Source organism: Pygocentrus nattereri, chromosome 14 (assembly GCF_015220715.1).
Source record: "Pygocentrus nattereri isolate fPygNat1 chromosome 14, fPygNat1.pri, whole genome shotgun sequence".
NCBI classification, from domain to species: Eukaryota; Metazoa; Chordata; class Actinopteri; order Characiformes; family Serrasalmidae; genus Pygocentrus; species Pygocentrus nattereri.
Window position 1 is genome coordinate 11,655,404 of NC_051224.1, and position 23,468 is coordinate 11,678,871.

General features: G+C 38.6%; 1 protein-coding gene across 2 annotated transcripts in view; it reads left to right on the top strand.

Annotated features, from left to right (window-relative positions):
- Positions 1–2,347: 2,347 nt before the first annotated feature.
- The window catches only part of pvalb6 (parvalbumin 6), a 57,213-nt gene continuing 36,092 nt past the window's right edge, over positions 2,348–23,468 (top strand). Inside the window, exon 1 of one of the 2 annotated variants that reach the window (XM_017684379.2) lies at positions 2,348–2,584. The gene's annotated coding sequence lies outside the window, so the exon portion shown is untranslated. The remainder of the gene's footprint in view (positions 2,585–23,468) is intronic. The other variant, XM_017684389.2, reaches the window with a different exon arrangement.

Genomic DNA, 23,468 nt, shown 5'->3' on the forward strand with positions numbered 1-23,468 from the left:
CTTCATAGACAAGCAAGCAAGTCAACATTTATAAATTTACATTTACATTTATGGAATTTGGCAGATGCTCTTATCCAGAGCGACTTACAATTTGATCATTTTACACAGATAGGTGAAGGTAGTGTTAGGAGTCTTGCTCAAGGACTCTTTTTGGTATAGTGTAGAGGTAGGCAGGGATTGAACCCCACCCTTAAATGTTTAAGTGCTTTTTTAATGCCCTTTTCATTGTGGCATCTGTACACGATATTTGAAATCAAGAAAGCTTCAGTGTGTTTTATCTCATCATGGCATCATTGTGAAGAGATGTGAATAGTTTTTCAGAAAGACATCCATTTTTGGTTTTATTGGTTGTCTCACCTGCTAGTCAGTGCTCAGCAGACACATCTCTGCTCATGTACTTGTATACGGATGATGAAATCGCATTCCTTTTACCACCTCTAAAAGGGAATGTGGGGACTGATCATAATCCACTTAAAATGCATCTTGGGGGTGTTTACATCTGACTTTTTGTTAAGCAGTTGAATTAAATTCAAATGTGAATCAGGCCCAGAGTGTTCTATTTAGTGTGATAACAGAGTCATTTACAGGGAAAAATATTTTATTTGATTAAATTAATTCTAAAAATCCATTGTCCAATCTGCCAGCTGTATGGCCACTTGGGGGCCTGCCGAAAGAGACTACTGCCAAGTATATACAGGATCAATGCTGCAGTACCAAGCTAGGCTATGTTGTTGTAGCTAATTTAACCAAGTCATTGGAAATTAAAAGATTTGCCACCATCTTAACAGTTATTTAATATCATGACATGAAACTACATGTTCCCTATCTTTATGGTGTGACCTTTCACCCACATTTAAAATAAACAGCATTTGAAATGAAGAATGCACTCTAAATTTCCACGCCTGGAAAAGCTGCATATTCCTTTCATGTTAAATACGATTTTTGCCACTGATCTGTAAAGCTGAGAGACAGCCTCTTCTTTTGTTTTTACTGCGCTTCAGTTAGTTGGACCACAGACTTCACAGAATTTTATCACCCATGGTAGGCTGCCCAACCCCCAAAAAGACAACTAATTAGATTCACCTTGATGTAGGTACTCTGCAGAGCATCCTGATGCCTACAGTACAACCCTGGTGTTGCTATGAGTGCTGTAGTCCCCTCACTTGGAGCCTGCCACAGTTAAAGCTGATCAAGCCTGAACATTTGTTGAGTGAAGGTTTAGCATTTATTTACAGTGATATTATTCGAGCAGTAAACCCTTTTTCTTTATAGCACCTGTATCTGTAGCATTGAAACCTGTAATGATGTTAATTAGTGATAACACTAATGAGAGCAATGCGGGGCACAAGTGCATAACCGTAGCTAATTTACGCCTGTAGCTGCAGCGATGTATGGAAGTGACTATGTAAGTGCTGTCTGAGTGTATCTGACCTCCAGCTGTGTGTGTATGTGTGTGGATGTGTTTCAAGACCCCAGCTAAGCTACACTGACCTCAATGTGTCCATTCACCCATGATTCAGATAATGTGGACGTTATCATAATGTATATCACTCTCTCTTTTTCTTTTGGTCTGGCTCTCTCTCAGGCTCTTCTTGCGTGTCATCCTGCATTTACTGGCCTCTTTTTTTCTGAGAGTGGTATTATCTAGTGGCAGTGCCCTCAGGTCAGACTAACTTGCCTTTGAATCATTTCTTCCCTTTTATCCTCTTTATCTCTCTTGTCCCTCGTTTCCTTTGTGACTTTTTCACTTTTCTTCAGTGCTTTTCTTTTATTCCTATTGCTCTCTGTGATTGTAGACTGATAATTCTGTGTTTTCTTTTTTGCTCTCTTTTATCCCAGGCTCTTCTTTCTTTTTCTTTCTCTTTTATCCCAGGCTCTCTTCTCTTAAACATTTAAGCATCACACAATCCCTGCTGTCCCAAACTAGCACCCCCCCCCCTCTCTCTCTCTCTCTCTCTATCTCTCTTGCTCACTCTCTCTATCTCTCTTTCTCTCTCTCTCTTACTCATTCTTAACCTCTCTCACCACCCTGTCTCCCTCTCTTTCTCAGTATCACTCTCTCTCCCTTGCTCTCTCTGAATCTATCACTCTCTCTCCGACTCTGTACACTACCACTCTCGATCTGCTTCTCTCTCTACATCTTTCTCTCTTTTAAAACTCTATCACTTTCTGTCTTGCTTTCACTACCTCTCTCTCTGCCACTTTTTCAGTAGCTCTCTCTCTCACCCTCACACACTCTCTCTCCCTCTCTGTCTCTCTCTCTTTCTCTCCTCCCTCCCTCCCTGTTTCCCTTTATCTTTCTCTCGCTCTCTCTCTCCCCTTCATCGCACCTCCAACCAGTCAGCACTCCCTCTCCCTCCTGCTCTGTCTCTCTCTCTCTCTTTCTCTCTCTCTGTTTCTCCTTCTTCTTCTTCTTTTTCTCTTCTCTCTTCTTTCTCTCTGTCTTTTGTTTCTCTCTTTCTCTCTTCCTCTCAGTGGGTCCTGGACATTTTGGCCGCCTGTGTGCACACCTCCATACGCCACGCTCTCGCACAAGATCGTCCAGCTGCTGCGCTCAAGCCAGGACACAAACACTCCACACCGGGTAAGAGGCAGAACACACACATTTCACAGTGCATGAGAGAGAGGGGAAAGATGGAGAGGAGAGGCAAACAGAGGAGAAGAAAGGAAAGGATAGGAGATAAGAAAAAGGAAGAAGAGGCGTGGAAATGAAAGAATAAGTAAAAGAAAATAGAGAAGGAAAAGAAAAAATAGGAAAGGAAGGGGAAGGAGAGGAAAGAGGACAGGAGAAAAGAAAGAATTAGGGGAAAAGTAACAAGAGGAGAAAACAGGAAAAGAAAGGAGAGAAGAAAAGAGTAACAGAGAAGAGCATAAGATTGCAAAGGAAAGGAAGGGATATGAGAGGAAAGGAAAGAACAGGACAAGAGAGGAGAGCAAAGGACAGGATAAAATATGAAAGGAGAATAGAAAGGAAGAGACAAAAGGAGAGAAAGAGATAGAATAGGAAAGCATGACAGAGTAAAGGAAAACAAGAGAGAAAGAAGAGAGGAAAAGAGAGAATAGAGTTGCAGCATTTGTAGAGACTGAGAGCATTAAGGGCTGCAGGACAGTTGAATGCAGCGGAAGGGGAGGTGGAAAGAGAGAGAGAGGGATGTTGTGAATGAGAACAAGAGTGGGAAAGTCAGAGAGAGTATATGGTATACTCACAAGGATAGGCAGAAATAGATAGTGGTGATTAAGAGAGAACTAATGGTAAGAGAAAGCAGACGACAATGAGCGAGAGACAAAAGCACAGAGAGAGTGAGAGAAACGGTGAGACTCCTGTGTGGCTGCATTATCATCTGTGTGTAATACCCCATTCACAAACCACAGCTGAGCTCTGCCAGCCTGCGCCGTGTGTGTGTGTAGAGGATGAATGGATTGCAGAAGAGAAATGAGCAGTGTGACGGCACCTCACACCTTATCTTCTGTCCACATAAACGGAATATCAGTGTTTCATTAGAGTGACAGAGTAACAGTCCATCAGCAGGACACAAACTTCTCTACAGGGCTTCAATGCAGCACTGATGAAGGTTAAAAGGATGCTGGCGGTGGTCAATGATGACGATGGTGACAATGAATTCTCTTTCTGTCTCTGTTGCTTGCTCTCTCTCCTCTCTCTCTCTCTCTCTCTCTTTCATTCATTCTTTCTTTCTTTCTCATAGTGTCAATCATCTTTGCTTCCTCTCTCACTCACTGTATTTCTCCTTCACTCTTCCTCTGTCTCTCTATTCCTTGCTTTGCCTGTGTTTCCTCCTACTATCTCTCACTTTCTTTCTCCCTCAGTCTTTCCCTGTCTCCTTCTGTCTCTATTTGGTTCTCTCTCACACTCTCTCTTGCCCTCTTTCTTCGTCACTCTTTCTCTCTCACTCTGCCTCATTTCAAACAACCCCCTTCTCTCACACCCTCTGGCTTAATCTGTGCTCCAGATTGTCAATGCAGAAACAGCTGCATGGACCCAATGCCTTTGACACCACACAATGAGCAGTGTGCATGTGTGTGTTGGAGTGTTGGAGTGAGCATGTGAGTATGCCTGCTTCAGGGGTGAAGAGAACTGAATAAGTATCAGAGAGTTTGCAGGACCGAAAGAAGGGAGGGTGAAAGGAGGATGGGGAAAGTGAAGCATCAAAAAACTGTGACCAGTTTAAGAGTGTGTGTGAAAAACAGAGATAGAGAAAGGCAAAAGGAGGTATCTGTGTTTGAGTAATAGAGACAGACTTTGTATGAACTTATTTTCAGGATTATTAGAACTTTTAACAGTAAGCAATCCTTCTGAATATATATATATATATATATATATATATATATATATATATATATATATATATATATATATATATATATATATATATATATAGAGAGAGAGAGAGAGAGAGAGAGAGAGAGAGAGAGGGCGGGGGGGGATGAGAGACTATTCATTTTTAATGTAATAATCACTTATAACACTTAAAATACTTATACTGTTGCTTTCTTTGCTTTGCCAACATTTATTCCGGATTCTTTTTGAATCCGAATGTGTATAAGAATCCAAATCTGAATGTGAGGGAGAGAAAAAGACTATGAGAGAAGATTAGAGAGGTGAGAGAGGACACATAGAACAGAGAGAGAGAGAGAGAGAGAGAGAGAGAGAGAAAGAGTGATGTTGGAGGTTGTATTGCTGCATCGCAGCCTGAATCGCTGCACTGCTGCTGACACATTAGTGTGTCTCTCAGGACTGACGAGTATTCAGTGATGCATGCAGCACTGTGTGCGTGCGTGCGTGCGTGCATGCGTGTGTGTGTGTGTGTGTGTGTGTGTGTGTGTGTGTGTGTTCTTGAGGCTGAGTGTCAGCTACTGAAGTTGTCATTATTGTCAGAGCTTCACTCGGCGGAGACATTCTGCAGTGATAGCACGAAAGTAAGTGTGTGCGTGTGTGTGCCAGAGTGTGTGTAAGATGCATCATTCCTGCAGGCAAGCTGCTTGCTGTGGTTAATGAAGTGGATATCAGCTCCCCTCCCCAATCTCTCTCTCTCTCTCTCTCTCTCTCTCTATATATATATATATCTCTCTCTATATCTCTCTCTCTCGTGCACATTAATGAAATCACAGTCACTTTAGCCACTCTGACTGCATTCCAGATTACCAATCCAAAACAAATTACTTGCCAAGACCTTGTTTGTGTGAGTATGTGTTGTTTGACTGGATAAGTTCTTATTGTGTGCTTTTGGAACTCCAGTTATTTGTCCTCCTGCATTAAACTGTATAGTTAACCTCTTAAATGGTCAGGGCCCAAAGTTTTAATACACACTTATTGAATAGTAAAGACTTGCTTGACATATACATTTTGCTTCTTTGGTTTTACACTTACGCTACATGCCTAATGTGAGAACACATGTGAGTGGTTGTAGCCGCTAATTAGCATCATGCACACTGCATGCCAATAATCATCACACACTTGCCATAAACTGCAATGTGGTTTCTGAAACACTTGCTTATGTGGTTTCTGAAACACTGTTATCTAGAAAAATTGACAAAATCTATGCTTGCATAAGAAAGAATCAGAGAAAAATTACTCAAAGCTTCTTTCAGAGGATATTATTGGCAATTAAGAAGCAGAAAATATTAAAATGAATTTTTTGGCCAAACTTTTGTGTGAATCCTAATGAACTGTCCATTTTAAATACTTTTAGCTCAGAAACTCCTCATAAATGTCTTTATTAAGTCCCTGTTTGGGTACGTGGGCGGCGTATTGTGCTGTGTGTGGTTGGGCAGTGTGTGTGAGCTGTGGAGTGGTTTATAGTGGAGTACAGTGTGTGGTGGGTAGGTGGGTAAGCAGCTTCTAATGGTTTCTTGGCAGTTTGTTTGTGTGTGTGTAGGTGTGAGTGTAGGAGAGAGAGCGTGTTCGGACAGTTGACACTAATTGAGCATTGGCAGATAGAAAATGCGAGTTCTTGCTTTTGCTCTGTATAGAAAGTGTATGTTTTAGTATGTATAGTACGTAGGCAGCTTCTAGATCAAACTCAGCAACAGAGCCTTCTCTTCCATACAAATGCAAACAGATCTGACAAATGCTGAAAGAATTGCCCTGAATTGACTTGCTTCACATCTGCGCATCATTTGTAATATAGTTTGTTTATGTGTAAATTATGTGCAAATAAATTGAATACATACTTTTTTTAATGTGTTAATGTATAACGTGTAGTGTATAAATGTTACTTCATTAGAAGTCCTATAGAAATATGAGTTACTATAGGAAACACAGCTTGTGTGAGCAGGTCTCTTTTAGAATGTTTAACACAGAGATGTGAAGATAACTGTGTGTGTGTGTGTGTGTGCTTATCATTACAAGACAGTGTTCACTGTGTAATGAAAATTACCATTCAGAATCACTGTCAATAACAGTGATAGTAACCAAACATAATTTCTACTTCAGATTCACTTACAGGTCTCGACTCTTTACTGTATTTACTCTAAAGTCATGTAGGTTCACTGGTCGTTACGGATTATGCAGACATTCACTGTATTTGCTTTGTAGACATTGAGATCCCTGTAAAGAAATCCAAGCTGCATTACTTCACATCAGATCACTATGAATGATCTTATTCAACGAATTAATTATATAGAAAGTTTAGAAAGTCTATGCGATGCATTGAGCTTTGTTTTATGCCCACTTTTTGAGAAATTAAGGCTTTTTGTTCAGTTATTAATCTTAATTCTTATTCTATAACTAATCACCAATAAATTAATTACTCTGTAACTATTTTGAAACTACTATACATAATGTGGTCATACGAACCCAAAGATATTAACTGTTCTATGACTTTAATGCAATTATGTTCTGTTCAGTAGAATCCAGATATACATACTTTATTACCTGAAATTTATGTTGATATATTTCCAGTAGTTGTTTTGTTGAGTATGGATGTTGGTCTGTACACTGACAGATCCTTAGCGTTTAAAGAGGTGCGACTCTTGGGTCCTGAACTGTCAGCAGGCTTCAGCTCTCTGTGGTGGAGAATCCTTTTCATCGCAACTCTTCAGGCAAAGTAAAGCATGCTAGAAGTTGCCAAGGTCAAATGGACATGCAGTGTAAAAGGCCATGGTCAGCATTCATGCACAGGGCTCTCATAATTCAAACCAGCCAGATAAGGGCCTATTAGGACTACAGCAGTTTAGCATAACTTTTAGTCTAAATAGCACAGCCAGTGTCACCTTGCTGTTGAAATACATATTCATAAATGTGCATTTATGAGAAGGTGTGACCTCAGAAGCCATTAAATATGTGTAATTTGTAAAAGATTGTGCACTGATTGAGTCACAGGCGCTCTCTTTCATTGGCCTTAGTTACCATGGCTTTGCTTGGCACACCGCCAGCCAGATTTGAGTTATGCAGAGTCACTGTAATTTTGCTGTCACAACCAAGGAAAATATTGACTGTCTTTGAAAGGGACAAGTTGCATGTTTGATGCCAGAGTTTGGCATCTCAGCTGGATTTGAGTCATAACAATCACCTGCTAATTACCCATTCAGAACTGAATGGACCCACACTAACATTTTTTTTACACCAACAACGTTGTTGAACTCTCAGCAGTTCACAAGTAACTATTAGCTCTTCACTTGTAAATATGATTTATTAATGAGAAAATACTCGTAGTTTAATGTTTTAAAAGTGGTAGAGAGAAAGAGCATAAGAGAGAGAGTGAGATTGAGGTGAGATTGTGGTGTTTCAGGACACATTAAATGGTCATATCCTTATCCGTAATTGTCCATATCTCTCTCTCTCTCTCTCTCTCTCTCTCTCTCTCTCTTCCTTTCTTTCTTTATGTCCCTTGGCCCACTCTCCACACTACAAACTCCTTCTCAGTTGAAATAAGAGATCCTTGCAAGAGAGTAGGTCTATTTTAAGCTCTTTGTTGCATTTTTAGGGCATATATTTTTACCAAGGCTCGGAGGTCAGGGAGGTGGAGTCTAACTTTAGATGACACCGAGGTCGCCATAGCATTCCATGAGTCAGGGGCTCCAATTAACCAATCCCTGACCTCCTAAATGAGGTCAGTGCTTAGGCAGAAGTCTGCTGGGGAAAGTGGGCTAAAACAGTCTTCAGTTCTCTGCTCATTTTGTCAAATTATGAAAAGGTTTGCCTTAAATAAACGCCTTAAAGTGACCCACTTCAGGTGTAGTCTTTAAAAATGGGAGCGTTCAAAAGAGATGGCACGAGGCAGCCTGGCACACACAGTTTTGCTCTTTCTCTTTCTCTCTGACAGAGGTCAGTTGTTCATTCGGTCAATGGAAACAAGAGAGTGAGAACAGAATCATCAGAGAGAGAAAGAGAGGGAGAGAAACATAAACAATTTTTGGCTGGTTATTCCCAAATTTTCCAATACAGAACTGAAGTTTGTTACTGCACAAAGACACTTTTGGTCAGTTAGATGTGCTGAAGGATTTTGACCTTGGAGCCATTTTCTCAGTCGGATGGAGCTGGTGTCACTTTTGATGGTGTCCCTGCTGAACACACAGAAATTAACTTTGTCAAGGGATCCACAAAGGAATTCAGACCAAAATGACCCAATATAATTAACCTTGGGCCTACCCCCCCATGCTTATGGGACCAGTGGTCTTCAGCCTTATTCACTAAGGGCGAATCAGATTTCACTTGATTCTGCAAGAGGCCAATGAGAACCTGACCTGTGTGAGCAATCCTGAGTGTATGGCTTTGTATTTGGCCTGCTTTCTATGTCAGAAAGGAAGTGAAAAGTGTATGACAGGTGACGTGAAAGATGACCCGCATGTTGGTCTTGACATTGACTCTTAAAGTTACTTGTTAATATGAAGTTACATTTCTTCACAAAAACCTCATTCTTTCAGTGTTTATTATTTTTACACCATTTAAAAGCTGCCCTCTACGTAGTAAAGCTGCCCTCTCACTAGTAAGTGATTGTTATGTTAATAATGGACCAATAGAAATAGGCCCAGATACTTGGAAAAAATAGACCCCCTGTCGCAAATTTTAAAATCAGAAAAATGGCACTAAATAAATAAATTGTACAGAAAAGTATACAGAAGCCCCAACAACTAAAAATATAATATAAAAATAAAAATACACCAGTAGCTCCTTCATGTGATTTGCTTTGTTTGTTCTCTCAAAGATGCTTTGGTGATCTACTTGATCTAGCACGGTTGTTAGATATCCCATTTTTTCTATTTCTTTCTCTAGTTTTGGAAATTAGGCCTTGACTTTCTGTTTCATTTAATCTCCTCAAAAATATCTGCTAAAAATGTATTACTTGTACATAAAGGCCATTTTGATTGGAAATCAAATATATGAAACGTGATCTCTGACTGTTGCACAGTATTGTACATTTAAAGTTAAGAGTTTTTTGTCCTTTTGCTGAGAAGTTACTGTTTAGGAGGTGCAAGATCTTATTCCACCAGTGCGTATCATTACTATTGTAAGTAAACCTTGTAACTCATAGCTTAATTACTATTGTTAAACAATTAAGTTCACCATAATTCTAAAAAGTTTAATAGACTTTTCTAAGTCATATTGAGATAGGTTAAGTTGGGGCTCCCAAGAGGCACAACCATCTACACGTCCAAAACGATGCTGTGACTGGCTTCACAGGACTTGGAGGAAACCTGTACTAGCCTTTGCCCTCTTAGTGCTGGTGGTATTCTGTGATTGAGGAAGTCCCAACTAGTTGATGGAATTGGATATGACTAAATTGGGGAGAAAACTGGGGAAAAACATTCTAAATAAATAAATAAAGATATGTTAAGTTAAAAAATGTTTTTTTTTCTCCCCTTATAAAGTGTTTTGGAGATTTTCTTATAATAGTACCAGTACAGTTGACCCAGAGAATACACTAAATTGGGGCTTTTTAATATCATGTCTATTGCACATAATATTGTTCTTATCTGTCTTTTTCATATTATTTCAATTTTTAATGAGGAACTCTGTAATGTACCTTCTGACGTTTTGAGATACAGTCAAGTAGTCTGAATAAAACCCATCAAAGGTTTTACTATCCTTTAAACCTGCACAGTAAAAGGAAAGCTATAGGCGAATGACCCTGAGGATCGTGACCAGGCTGCAAACCTGAGATGGTGAGTAGAAAAGAAAAAGCTGAAGGAGAGCAGCATGAGCACATGGATTAGAGAGAGCGCCATTTCTAATTCAGCCTATTAGAGAGATGTGAGGGAACAGAAATGCTTGCCTCGCTGTTTGGGAAAAAAAATTCTGCACTGAAGTCTGACAAAGTAAGATCACTGATGCTTCTTCCATGGATGAAAATGATGATGATGATGATGATGACAACAAAGATGTTGTTGAAGCATCATTAGTCAGTGAATCACTGTCCATCGTTTCATCTTCTGAGGACCAATGGTATTCTGTGTAATTCAGCAGAAATCCAATCAGAGTTTATCTACGCTTTCCACACAGATAAATCAAAGACATTAGCTCCAGGGACGAGAAAAAAGGGACAGGTAAATTCACCATAATTCATTAACTAAGGACATAATGGCTGAGACAGGCAAAACACTTACAAAACTATCCAAAGGACATACACTACCCACTGCTGTATATGGTTAAATATAACCAATTAAAGAAATGAATAATGATAAGAAGGTACTAAGGTGGAGTCAGGGTGGAGATACTGTGACAGTAGTGTATTATTGATAGTTATACTAGGGTGTAAACTAGGGAGCATTGAGGGTTAGCATATAACTGATATATAACTGATATTGTAAAATAGGGGACATTGAGGGTTAGTGTATAACTGACTGTGTAAACTAGGGGTCAGTGAGAGTTAGTGTATAACTGATATGTGGTTGATAGTGTACACTAAGGGTCATTGAGCATTAGTGTATAACTGATCTATAACTGATAGGGTAAATTAGGAGACAATGAGAGTTAATGTATAACTGATATATAACTGATAGTGTACACTAGGGGTCATTGAGAGTTAGTGTATAACTGATGTATAGTTGATAGTGTACACTAAGGGTCATTGTGTGTTAGTGTATAACAGATATATAACTGACAGGGTAAATTATGGGACAATGAGAGTTAATGTATAACTGATATATAACTGATAATGTACACTAGGGGTCATTGAGAGTTAGGGTATAACTGATATATAAATGATAGTGTAAATTATGGGACAATGAGAGTTAATGTATAACTGATATATAACTGATAGTGTACACTAGGGGTCATTGAGAGTTAGTGTGTAACTGATATATAAATGATAGTGTAAATTAGGGGACAATGAGAGTTAATGTATAACTGATATATAACTGTTAGTGTGCACTAGGGGTCATTGAGAGTTAGTGTATAACTGATGTATAGTTGATAGTGTACACTAAGGGTCATTGTGTGTTAGTGTATAACAGATATATAACTGACAGGGTAAATTATGGGACAATGAGAGTTAATGTATAACTGATATATAACTGATAATGTACACTAGGGGTCATTGAGAGTTAGGGTATAACTGATATATAAATGATAGTGTAAATTATGGGACAATGAGAGTTAATGTATAACTGATATATAACTGATAGTGTACACTAGGGGTCATTGAGAGTTAGTGTGTAACTGATATATAAATGATAGTGTAAATTAGGGGACAATGAGAGTTAATGTATAACTGATATATAACTGTTAGTGTGCACTAGGGGTCATTGAGAGTTAGTGTATAACTGATGCATAGTTGATAGTGTACACTAGGGGTCATTGAGAGTCAGTGTATAACTGATGTATAGTTGATAGTGTAAATTAGGGGACAATGAGAGTTAATGTATAACTGATAGTGTACACTAGGGTTCATTGAGAGTTAGTGTATAACTGATATATAACTGATAGTGTAAAATAGGGGTCAATGAGAGTTAGTGTAGATCTTTGATTTAAGCACAGGGCCACCACTATCGAGGCAGCCTTAAGCCTGAATTAAATAAGACATAAACATGTGGGCCTGGAACAGTGTCACATCATGCTACTCCAGTTGAGTAGTTAACTCTGAGTTGATAACAGTCTGCTGATAAATAATATATAATGCAGCACTGAAGAGTGTCACGAAGGCTTTAGTACAGGCTTTATAGAAACCCACACAAACACAGGAGAGCCAGGTATGGGGAAAGGTAAAGTTAATGAGGAATGTGCAGTGTCTGACACACTGATCATCTTGATCAGCTGGAGTATTGAGTTTTTTTGTATGTGTTTTTATTTCATCCTAAAACTGAAAAGGTTTTGAATTAAACTATGTTGAAGACCACAGTCACAGCTCAGTATCAACACTTTTAACAGGCAGCCAGCGGGTACTAAGATAAGCTGAGCGTCATCTGTTGTACTGTACTTGCTTATCATTTTAGTCTAGCAATAAATAAAAATCTTAAAATCACTTAACTTAAGGACTCTGTCAGATTAAACAGGGCAGCATAGCACCCACTGTTTGCTTCTATTTTCCTTTGTACTACTGAACTTTTTAGTCTGTTGGCACAAGTGCAACAAATTTTAGGAGGTAACCTGAGCTGAAAGTTTAATGGACATAACAGTGATTACTGAGGGAGGTGAGTCTTGTCAGAAGTTTGCAAATGGACAATGGAAACATTGTGATGGGACAGTCTAAGCTGTGTAGCTAGAATCACTAAACTAATCACTAATCATATTTGTACATTATAATATCTTTCATTATTATTTTGCTTTCTTCTTGCTCTCTCTCTCTCTCTCTTTCTCTCTCTCTCTCTCTCTCTTTCTCTCTTTGTATATATATATATATATATATATATATATATATATATATATATATATATATATATATATATATATATATATATATATATATATAAAATCTTTTTTCTCTCTTTTATTGTAACAAAAGCATTGGGCTCTTGCTTCTCCCTGAAGTGGTGGTGTGTATTACTGTACACAGTAACACACATGTCATATAGAGCCAACTATCTCTAATGTATACAGAAATTCATACTGCCATATAGTCAACTCTTTTTCTCTTTTTCTCAATGAAATAATTAAATTATATTTATCGGCTTTACACAAGTAAACCCTTGTTTTCTCTCTCTCTCTCTCTCTCTCTCTCTCTCTCTCTCTCTCTCTCTCTCTCTCTCTCTCTCATCCTTTGTGAAGTACTTGACATACTATGTTAGCTCAGGGCTCAAGCTGTGCGGCAGAGTGAGAAAAACTGTGTGTGTGTGTATGTGAGTGTTTTTGCTGCAAGGTCAGAATGGAGTTTGCTGTATTGCTGTAAGGCCTGACAAAAGTGTGACCGCAAGACTGCAACAAGACACACACCCACATAGTGAATGTATATCAGTGCTGGTGCACTTATTCTGAATGCTGATGATGTTGTTATAATAGTGCTATCACTGGCAATGTGTCTGGATGCATAAACATGCAAACACACACATGCTCACATCAATAGCACTGCTTTTTTACATCTTGTATCTACACTCATTATCCATTTCATCGGATCTGCTTACTGTAATGTGCATTCTACAATTACAGATTGTAGTTCATCTGTTTGTCAGCAGTATGTGTTGGTCTGGATCTTGCAGGGTCACCACTGAGCAAGTATTTTTTGGCAGATGAATCATTCTCAGCGGTGACACTGAGATGGTAGAGATGCAAGAGGATTAGATAGAGCAGTGTTACTGCAGTTATTAAACACTGTGTACACTTACTGTCCACTCTATTAGACACACTTACCTTGTTGGCCCACCTATGGTCAGTTTCTGGTCACAGGACGCTGTTGACTGGATATTTTGTTCGGTGGACTATTTTCAGCCCAGCAGTGACAATAATGGCCCAACGTACTATACCTTTTGCATCAGTTTCAGGTGCAAATCAGAGGCATTCTGCCCATGTGTTACGTACAAAACCAGAGCACAAGCCTAAATGAGGACTTCATGGGCTGTATGTGTGATGCATGATGCATAAAAAACACCTCTCTACCTCATGCATATTCATCTGAGGGAGATCAGCATGTGACTTCTTTTTACAATGGCAGCAGCCAATGCTGAGGTGCCAAATATGCCATGGTGCAGCCGCAATATGCTCTAACAGTATGTGTTACCGTTCCGCAGAATCTCTTTTCTGAGCTGGAGTAAAATAACACCCCTGTACAATGTTTTGGTGGGAAAAACTTCACTTATTAATGCATCTTTCTCTTTATCACTGCGTGCAGAATGTAAGCATAGCTACACACAATTTGAGTGATAAGCTTCATTGTTGGCATTTTCCAGCTCTCTTTATTTTTGTTTCTGTGCTGTTCAGATTGCTATATTTGAATATGTGTTGGTTCTAATTGGCTGCTCTTTATTGTGCTTGATTCAAAAAGCTGTCCAGGCTGGAACACACAGTGAGAAGGGGGTGGGACTAAACTGAATTGGTGGACATATGTAAATGTATTGTTGTTTGTGTTGTCATGAAAAGAGTATAATCAAAATAGTTTGCTTTTTGCAGCTTCGGTTCCATATATTGACTATATGGAACATTTGAAACATTAACAATGACACTTTAATTTAAAAAAAATTAGGAAACTTAGGCAACTGTTAGGAAACTTACATTCAGGTGCATTGTGGGAGCATATTGTGGAGGCATCAAAGCCATTGAGGAGCAGGATAAATAAATGTTCACAAATTATGCAGGTAAACAGAGGAACGTCAGTGTAGTGATTGAAGGATTTTGTTCTAAGATACATTATAGAACACTTTAAAAAAATATTCTTTCATGATATGCGTTGCGGGTGACATGGTGGCATGGTGGGTAGTGCTGTCACCTCACAGCGAGGAGGGCCTGGATTCGATTCCTACAGCCAGGTGACCGGGGTCCTCTCTGTGTGGAGCTTGCATGTTCTCTCCGTGTCTGCATGGGTTTCCTCCGGGTTCTCCGGTTTCCTCCCACAGTCCAAATACATGCAGTCAGGCCAATTGGTCGTGCTAAATTGCCCCTGGGAGTGAGTGTTTGTCTGTCTGCCCTGCGATGGTCTGGCGACCTGACCAGGGTGTATTCTGCCTTCCGCCCTATGACCGCTGGGATAGGCTCCATCAATCCCCCCGCGACCCTGTGGGAGAAGCAACTTAGAAAATGTATATGCATTGTTGGTTGTGATGTTCACACACAAATAAATTGCAGTGCTGTTTAACAAACCCTTTATTAGAGATTGTAATACGTGTATTTTCCCATTTAAATAAGCTATTTCAAGCTTTTCAAAAACCTGCTATGCCCAACATGATCTACAACCCCAGTTCCAATGAAGTTGGGACGTTGTGTAAAACATAAATAAAAACAGAATACGATGATTTGCAAATCCTTTTCAACCTATATTCAATTGAATACACTACAAAGACAAGATATTTAATGTTCAAACTTTATTGTTTTTTGCAAATATTCACTCATTTTGAATTTGATGCCTGCAACACAATCCAAAGAAGTTGGGACAGGGGCAACAAAACACTGGGAAAGTTTAGGAATGCTCAAATCATCGTCTTCTGTTTTTATTTATGTTTTACACAACGTCCCAACTTCATTGGAATTGGGGTTGTATATAAGTGCACCAATAAGATAAGTGGACCTGATAACATTTACAATCAGTGGAGATTAAAGGCAACTAATAAAAGTGGCTTGGCCTTCATGTGGCTGTTTTTCTCTGGGTTTCCTACATAATCAGAACATTTTCTATCTTGAAAATATGCCAAAGCAAGCAGGGGCACATACACATGCTCCTGTATAGGTCAATTTGTGTGGACAATTGTAGGACAATCCACTTCAGTGCTAATACTCACATAATAATAACCAAATTAATCCTCTGGTAACATTCTAAAGTGCTTTTCTCCTGATAGTGTTATTTGTGTAATAGCTTGCATGTGTGTATGTGTGTGTGTGTGTGTGTGTGTGTGTGTGTGTGTGTGTGCCTATACATATGTATATGGGAAAAAAAACACAAAAATTGCTGATTCAGTGAGAAAAAGCCCTAATGATTATTCACAAGGATTTTTAAAACAACTAGACTTAGAAGTCTACTGTCCACACCCACATACATACACACACACACACACACACACACACACACACACACACACACACACACACACATATATACACACACACACACACACACACACCTATACACACACACACACATACACATCTCAGACAGGGGCAGAATACTGATTCAGTTTTTGCTTTTTTTGTCTCCCTAAGCTGTGGGCATGACAAGAATAAGAATAGAGAGAATGCGTCCTGGAAAAAAAGAGAAGAAAAAGCAGGGATGGGAGGGGGGTGAACGAAAGCAATTTCACAATGGATGACTGAGAGGGGCTGCGTACCATAGGAAGACGAAAATGGATGGAAGGGAGAGGAAGGAAAAGAGACAAAAAAGGAGTGATAGAATAGACTTAAAGAGAGAGAATAGAAAGTAGAGAGTAGTGGGGGAGAGTATTTCTAAATAAAGGATGTGTGACTGCGAAAACAAAGGATGCACTGAAGTGACATGATCCAGATGTGTACATCATTTTTACATGACTGAAATAAAGTACATCAAACAGTTATTGCCAATTGTAAGTGAACTGAGAGGTAAAACTGTGTTGATGTTTATTCAAGCGGAAATGATGAGCACATTTGAGGTAACGCATCATTTCTTTCAGTGTAATGGAGAGGAAAATGATGGAGGCGTCAAGGTCTAAAGGAAGCACTCCCTCCTGTTAATTTATTGACTGACCACACTGACCATATCCACCTCTAACTTTAAAACTGGTTGTGTCAGTGGAAGGAGGGCAGGCTGTTTGGCTCTCTGCCACACAATGTAATGCTAATGCTAAAGGCTGCATCCTCTCTATTCTCCATTCTATTTTTAAAAATGACAGAGCCAAAACTCAGCTTGATTCATGGCCACTTTTGAGAGCAGATTTCTGGATGCACATATGACTGGTCTTAGACTGCTCTGTCAAATCACGCTTCTTATTAGTGATAAAAAAAAAGCATGCTATATAAAAAAGCATGCTGTAATATGGTATGAATTATTTCTCACTCATAGCTTATTGAAACAAACAGCAGCATTCTGTCATACGTGCAGATCCTAATTGTTTAATCTTCACCATGGCCACATTTTATTATTTTTTTCCCAATTCTGCAATTAAACAAAATCAACACGTAATTTGATCAGTGATGCACAAACTTTTGAATATGACTGTAATTATGAAATTATTCATGAAATTGTGTATGTAGATTGAAACATTGTTCCAAATGAAAATAATAAGTAGACTTAAATGATTATAAGTCAACTTTTTTGTGTTAAACTACTATATAAAAACCTGAGTCTATAATGACTATCCTGTCTATGGTGCTCAACACACTGAAAAAGCATTCAGATTTATTTTTCATTGAAGAATACTGAATTATTTTACATCTCTTTTAGAATTTGACTTTCCACTTTAACCACGCCAGTTACTGTGACTCTCCAGTGAGTTTCTGCAGAGAGCTGTAATTGTGTTTCTTTCAGATGTCTCTGTTGGAGTCTATGATGTTCACAAGAGGATTTTAGAAATGGCTGTAGTTTAAAAACTCTCTGTAATATCTTTCAGCATTTTATAACTCACACAATTACTACTCACAGTAGTAATAACCTTGCTGATGTAATTTACTAAAGCAAGCCACAAGAGGCTGTGAGTTATGTGCCTAAAACTCCCTTCCCCGTGATAAAACTGCAGTAATGCATGGCCTCAAGTGCTTATTGCTTTAATAAAATGTAAAACATGATATGATAAAATATGATAAAATACACAATTTTTCAGAATAATAATAATCAACATAAACAAGGATTCCACTAAGAAATGTAGTTCCTTCAGAGCATGGTATCATTGCCAAGCAACTTTGGACCACTGAATGAGGAGAGCAGTCAGTCACTCATTGATGTGTATGCAGTCATTTCATGAACCTTTTTTACATTTTCTCGTATACCAATGAACATATGATGACACAGCACTGTTTAATGAAAAACTTTCACATTATACTTTTTAGTCACCAAATTACCACCACAAGTCTTATTTAGCACCAATGCAACGACACTCCCTTCTAGTGCTGCGCTGAATATCAAATGGCTCCCTGTTCCCTACATGGTATGCTATGTAGGAATTTAAATACTGGATCCTGAACCTCAGAGGTGCAAAATATAACTTAGATACAGACATTTGGGACTAGAATTTCTAAACTTTCATGGCTAGCACACTATTTAGGGAATACAGAGCCATTTGGGATTCCGCCTGGATTTGACAGTACTTCTGCCACACAAACATTTGAGGCGTGTAATCCATTCAAGTAACATTTTTAGACTTTTATACTGTTGTTTTACATTTAATCATACCATAAGTATGTATGGTAAGTGGTACCATAAGTACTTTAAGTATGTGATATTAATGATGGTTGTTTAAGCTTTTGCCTATTTTTTAGCCTATTAGCCAGCTGACCAGTCTAGTTTTAGTTGAGAACATAAGTTTGCAGCCCCTCAATTTAAACAAAAAATCAGTTACTTCATCAATGTACTCAGTGGTCAACACGAGCCACATGAGAGTCGAAGATTATTCTATGAACAGCACAAGGGTTTTTTCGTGCCGTGGTGCAGTAATATACGGTTAAGCGGTTAAGTTGTTGTGAAACATAGGTGTGGGTATATCCTGGATTTAACAATGACATCGAACACAGCTCAGTCCATCAATCTTTGGACTGGAGCATTTCGTTTTATCATTGAATGAAGAACAGTCAACTATTCAAAAGTTTGGAATCACTAATCACTATAAAAGTTTGGAATTGTTGTTTTCAATCATATAATATGTGTGTATATATATATATATATATATATATATATATATATATATATATATATATATATATATATATATACATACATACATATACAGAAAGTATTTAGTCAGTCACCAATTGTGCAAGTTCTCCCACTTAAAAAGATGAGAGAGGCCTGTAATTGACATCATAGGTAGACCTCAACTATGAGAGACAAAATGAGGAAAAATAATTTAGAAAATCACAATGTCTGATTTTTAAAGAATTTATTTGCAAATAATGCTAGAAAATAAGTATTTGGTCAATAACAAAAGTTATATATGTTATATATAATGTTATATATTCTTTGTTGGCAATGACAGAGGTCAAACATTTTCTGTAAGTCTTTACAAGGTTGGCACACACCACTGCTGGTATGTTGGCCCATTCCTGCATGCAGAGCAGTGATGTTTTGGCGCTGTCGGCGGGCAACACACTTTCAACTCCAAAGGTTTTCTATGGGGTTGAGATCTGGAGACTGGCTAGGCCACACCAGGACCTTGAAATGCTTCTTACGAAGCCAATCCTTTGTTGCCCTGGCAGTGTGCTTGGTATCATTGTCATGCTGAAAGACCCAGCCACGTTTCATCTTCAATGCCCTTGCCGATGGAAGAAGGTTTGCACTCAAAATCTCACAATTCATGGCCCCATTCATTCTTTCATGTACACGGAGCAGTCATTCTGGTCCCTTTGCAGAGAAACAGCCCCAAAGCATGATGTTGCCACCTCCATGCTTCACAGTTGGTATGGTGTTCTTTGGATGCAACTCAGCATTTACTCTCCTCCAAACACGACGAGTTGTGTTTGTACCAAACAGTTCTACTTTGGTTTCATATGACCATATGACATTCTCCCAATACTCTTCCGGAACATCCAAATGCTCTCTTGCAAACTTCAGACGCGCTTCGTCTGAAGTTTGAAGTGCCCGTCTGGCACTGCAAGATCTGAGTCCCTGGCGGTGTAGTGTGTTACTGACAGTAGCCTTTGTAACGTTGGTCCCAGCTCTCTGCAGGTCACTCACTATGTCCCCCCGTGTGGTTCTGGGATTTCTGCTCACTGTTCTTGTGATCATTTTGACCCCACGGGCTGAGATCTTGCGTGGAGCCCCTGATTGAGGGAGATTAGCAGTGGTCTTGTAGGTCTTCTATTTTCTGATTATTGCCCACAGTAGATTTCTTCACACCAAGCTGCTTGCCTATTGCAGATTCAGTCTTCCCAGCCTGGTGCAGGTCTACAATCTTGTTTCTGGTGTCCTTCAACAGCTCTTTGGTCTTCACCATAGTGGAGTTTGGAGTGTGACTGTTTGAGGTTGTGGGCAGGTGTCTTTTATACAGATAACAAGGTCAAACAGGTGCCATTAATACAGGTAATGAGTGGAGGACAAAGAAGCCTCTTAAAGAAGAAGATACAGGTCTGTGACAGCCAGAAATCTTGCTTGTTTGTAGGTGACCAAATACTTATTTTCCACCATTATTTGCAAATAAATTCTTTAAAAATCAGACAATGTGATTTTCTGATTTTTTTTTCATTTTGTCTCTCATAGTTGAGGTCTACCTATGATGTCAATTACAGGCCTCTCTCATCTTTTTAAGTGGGAGAACTTGCACAATTGGTGACTGACTAAATACTTTTTTCCCCCACTGAATATATATACATATAATATACCAGTTGATTCCCAAATTACATTACATGTAAATCAATGGCACTAGTTGCCAGGGATTTATAATGTTTCAAGCTCTACCATATAAGCTATTACAGCATTCAATATGACAAATGATGCTAATCTTTTGAATGGCAGCATAAAATACGTGTATTCATATTTTCAGTTTTTTCTTTCTTAAATTCACTCACTTATTTGACCAGGTAAAAGGCTAACATGGCTGACTGCAGGCAGCATTAGTACAGCAAAGACTGTGTGTAGAAGTGTTCAGCTCTGAGGGTGCAGGAGAGCGCTGGGATTACAGCAGGACAGCTGAGTGTCCATATGGTCTTTCAGCACAGGTACAGAGGGTCAGAGCCAGCCAGCCAGCTAGACAGACAGATAGACGCATAGACAGACAGGGAGAGAGGCCCAGAGGATTTGGATGGAAAGGAATCAATCTGTGTTTGAAGTTTGTTGTATACAATGGCATTGTATTATACGCTCTTAAATAAGAATTCCATCGATTTTCCACCAGCGTTTTTGGAAAAACTGAGATGTAAACAAAGTTATTGAGAGTGGTTTGATACATAAAATCCTGACTCAAATTTCTTTACAGTGGTGGTACTGGATAGGAGCCAGGAGTCACAATGTCTACAATACAAATATAACCATTTTATGCACTATCCAAAATAGCCAGAGAACCTACACATGTCTTTTGCATTTTTATACATTATGTTGATTTTTTTTGAGGACTATTTTTCTTACAACCCTTTGTACGTAACTCTCCGCCATGCATGTATTTTAATCCTTTAAATCCGAGGCTCATTACATACTAGAGCTTATTATTCAGTTACTACTTGGACTAAAATGCAAACTTACTGAGATATTCTTAGGTTGTAGAAGTGTATAGTAAAACTTTGGACCCAGTGGCTCCTGGCCATTTAAATGGTTAAAAATACACTTTACAGGCAAAAGCCTTATCTCAAAACTATCATAAAACAATGTCTCAGTAATCTGGCAACGTATGTTATGTGACGTAGGCATTAAAAATTAAACACTGTGAATATTTTGACTTGTTTCTCTAGAATGGCTAATTTCACGTTAAAACCCTCTGCATACATTTGTTAACATATTTTCAGTTGAATAAGGCAAAAATCTGTAGAACTTTGGGCCTGCAGTTCTAGGGAAAAAACTCTTTAATTGGGATGGAACCTTAACATTATATGGAGGTTATTTAACTAAAAAGGTTTACAAAAATGGTTCATTGAAAAAACATCAATTAAAGGGGATTTCTTTAAGAAACCTAAAGTAGCTCTTCTATGCTATATAAAGATATTTTGTTATTATTGTGATAAATTACACCACATTATGTCACCGTATGCCTTTCTGAGTGTATTGTGGATTCCATCAGTACCTAAAAACACTTAATAAATGCATGTTGTATTACAAATAGAGCATATTTAGGCCCATTAAACCAGATTTAATGCAGTACAGTGTTTTCATGCTGAATTAAAATAATTTGTGCTCATTTGTTTGTATTCATAATTTTTCTTAGTAATTTACATTCATTTTGTTTAATGTGGTACTAATTTATTATAAAAGGTTATTACAAGTTTGAACTTAGCCAACTAAAACATTCACTGGAGAATGAGCATATTTGTCCTTTAAGCAGTTGTTAAGGTGTGAGAATTATTTACTTTTATTAGAGTAATTATTTGATGTCAATGTCTGTGTCAATAAGAATACCTAAACAGCTCCATCAACACAGCCAGCCACATGTACATGTATGTGTGTGTGTGTGTGTGTGTGTGTGGTGTACCGGGCAGGTGGTCACACACTATCTGTAACAGCAGAGCTGAATTAGAGCTTTTGGCAAGGAGTATACTCTACAGACTTTGCACTCTGAAGGGTGCTGTAATGACTTGGCACTGAACTCACAGCCAGTTTTGAGAGGAATTCATGCTCGCCACAAACTCTGGGCTCAGGCCAAAGGACACACTCAGAGCCTGCGCTCTCTCAAATCATTCTGAACCAACACCTCCCAAATGTCACTCATTCCATCTGCAATCCTCTACAATCATGTTCACACACAACTATGAAGGTCTATGGAATAAAACTGGTCCTATTATAATTCTGTTCTCAAAGTGTACTATTATCTTCAACATTGCATTAGTCTGGTCTTGATCTCGTTTCAGTCTCGACATTATTTTTGGCCATGTCTTGGTATGTCAGGGTAAGGAGAACATTTTTTACAGGTCCAGTTGATTATATAGTTGTCAGCCTCATAATTGCTGCTATGTTGATTCAGTGTTACAGATAACACATTAAGCTCTCCAAAGGTAACTAATGTAGTGTAATGCAAAGATATTGGCTCATTCTTTTTTAAATTACATTTTAATATTGCGATGGTACACAGATATTACTGTGTATATATCAACAATGACAATGTTAAACAATATGTACATGCAGATTAACTATTAGGAAAACAAGGACACACAGTATCATTGATGCAAAGCATGGCTGTTTTGAAGTGTCAAAAGCTGTTCATGGGGAATCTTCAGCCTGCTAAATGTGAGTGAGTGAGTGAGTGAGTGAGTGAGTGAGTGAGTGAGTGAGTGAGTGAGTGAGTGAGTGAGTGAGTGAGTGAGAGAGAGTGTGTGTGACAGAGAGAGAGAGCATCAGTCAGTCAGTTATCATCAGTCAGTAAGTTATGTTTTACCGCAGCAGGTAAAAGTGGCCCAAATCTGAGTTTCTCACCAAATCTGATTTTTTATTTGACTGTTCACAATATCTTTTAAATGTGACCTGTATGAAACATTAATGTGAATAGAATACGCTCCTAAACTGACCCATATGCGCAAAAGAACAATACTTCACATTGCTTCATGTGGCGTGCTCATCCATCACACGCCAGTCTGCTATCGGATTTCTCAGTGTCATCTTTTACAGCATCAC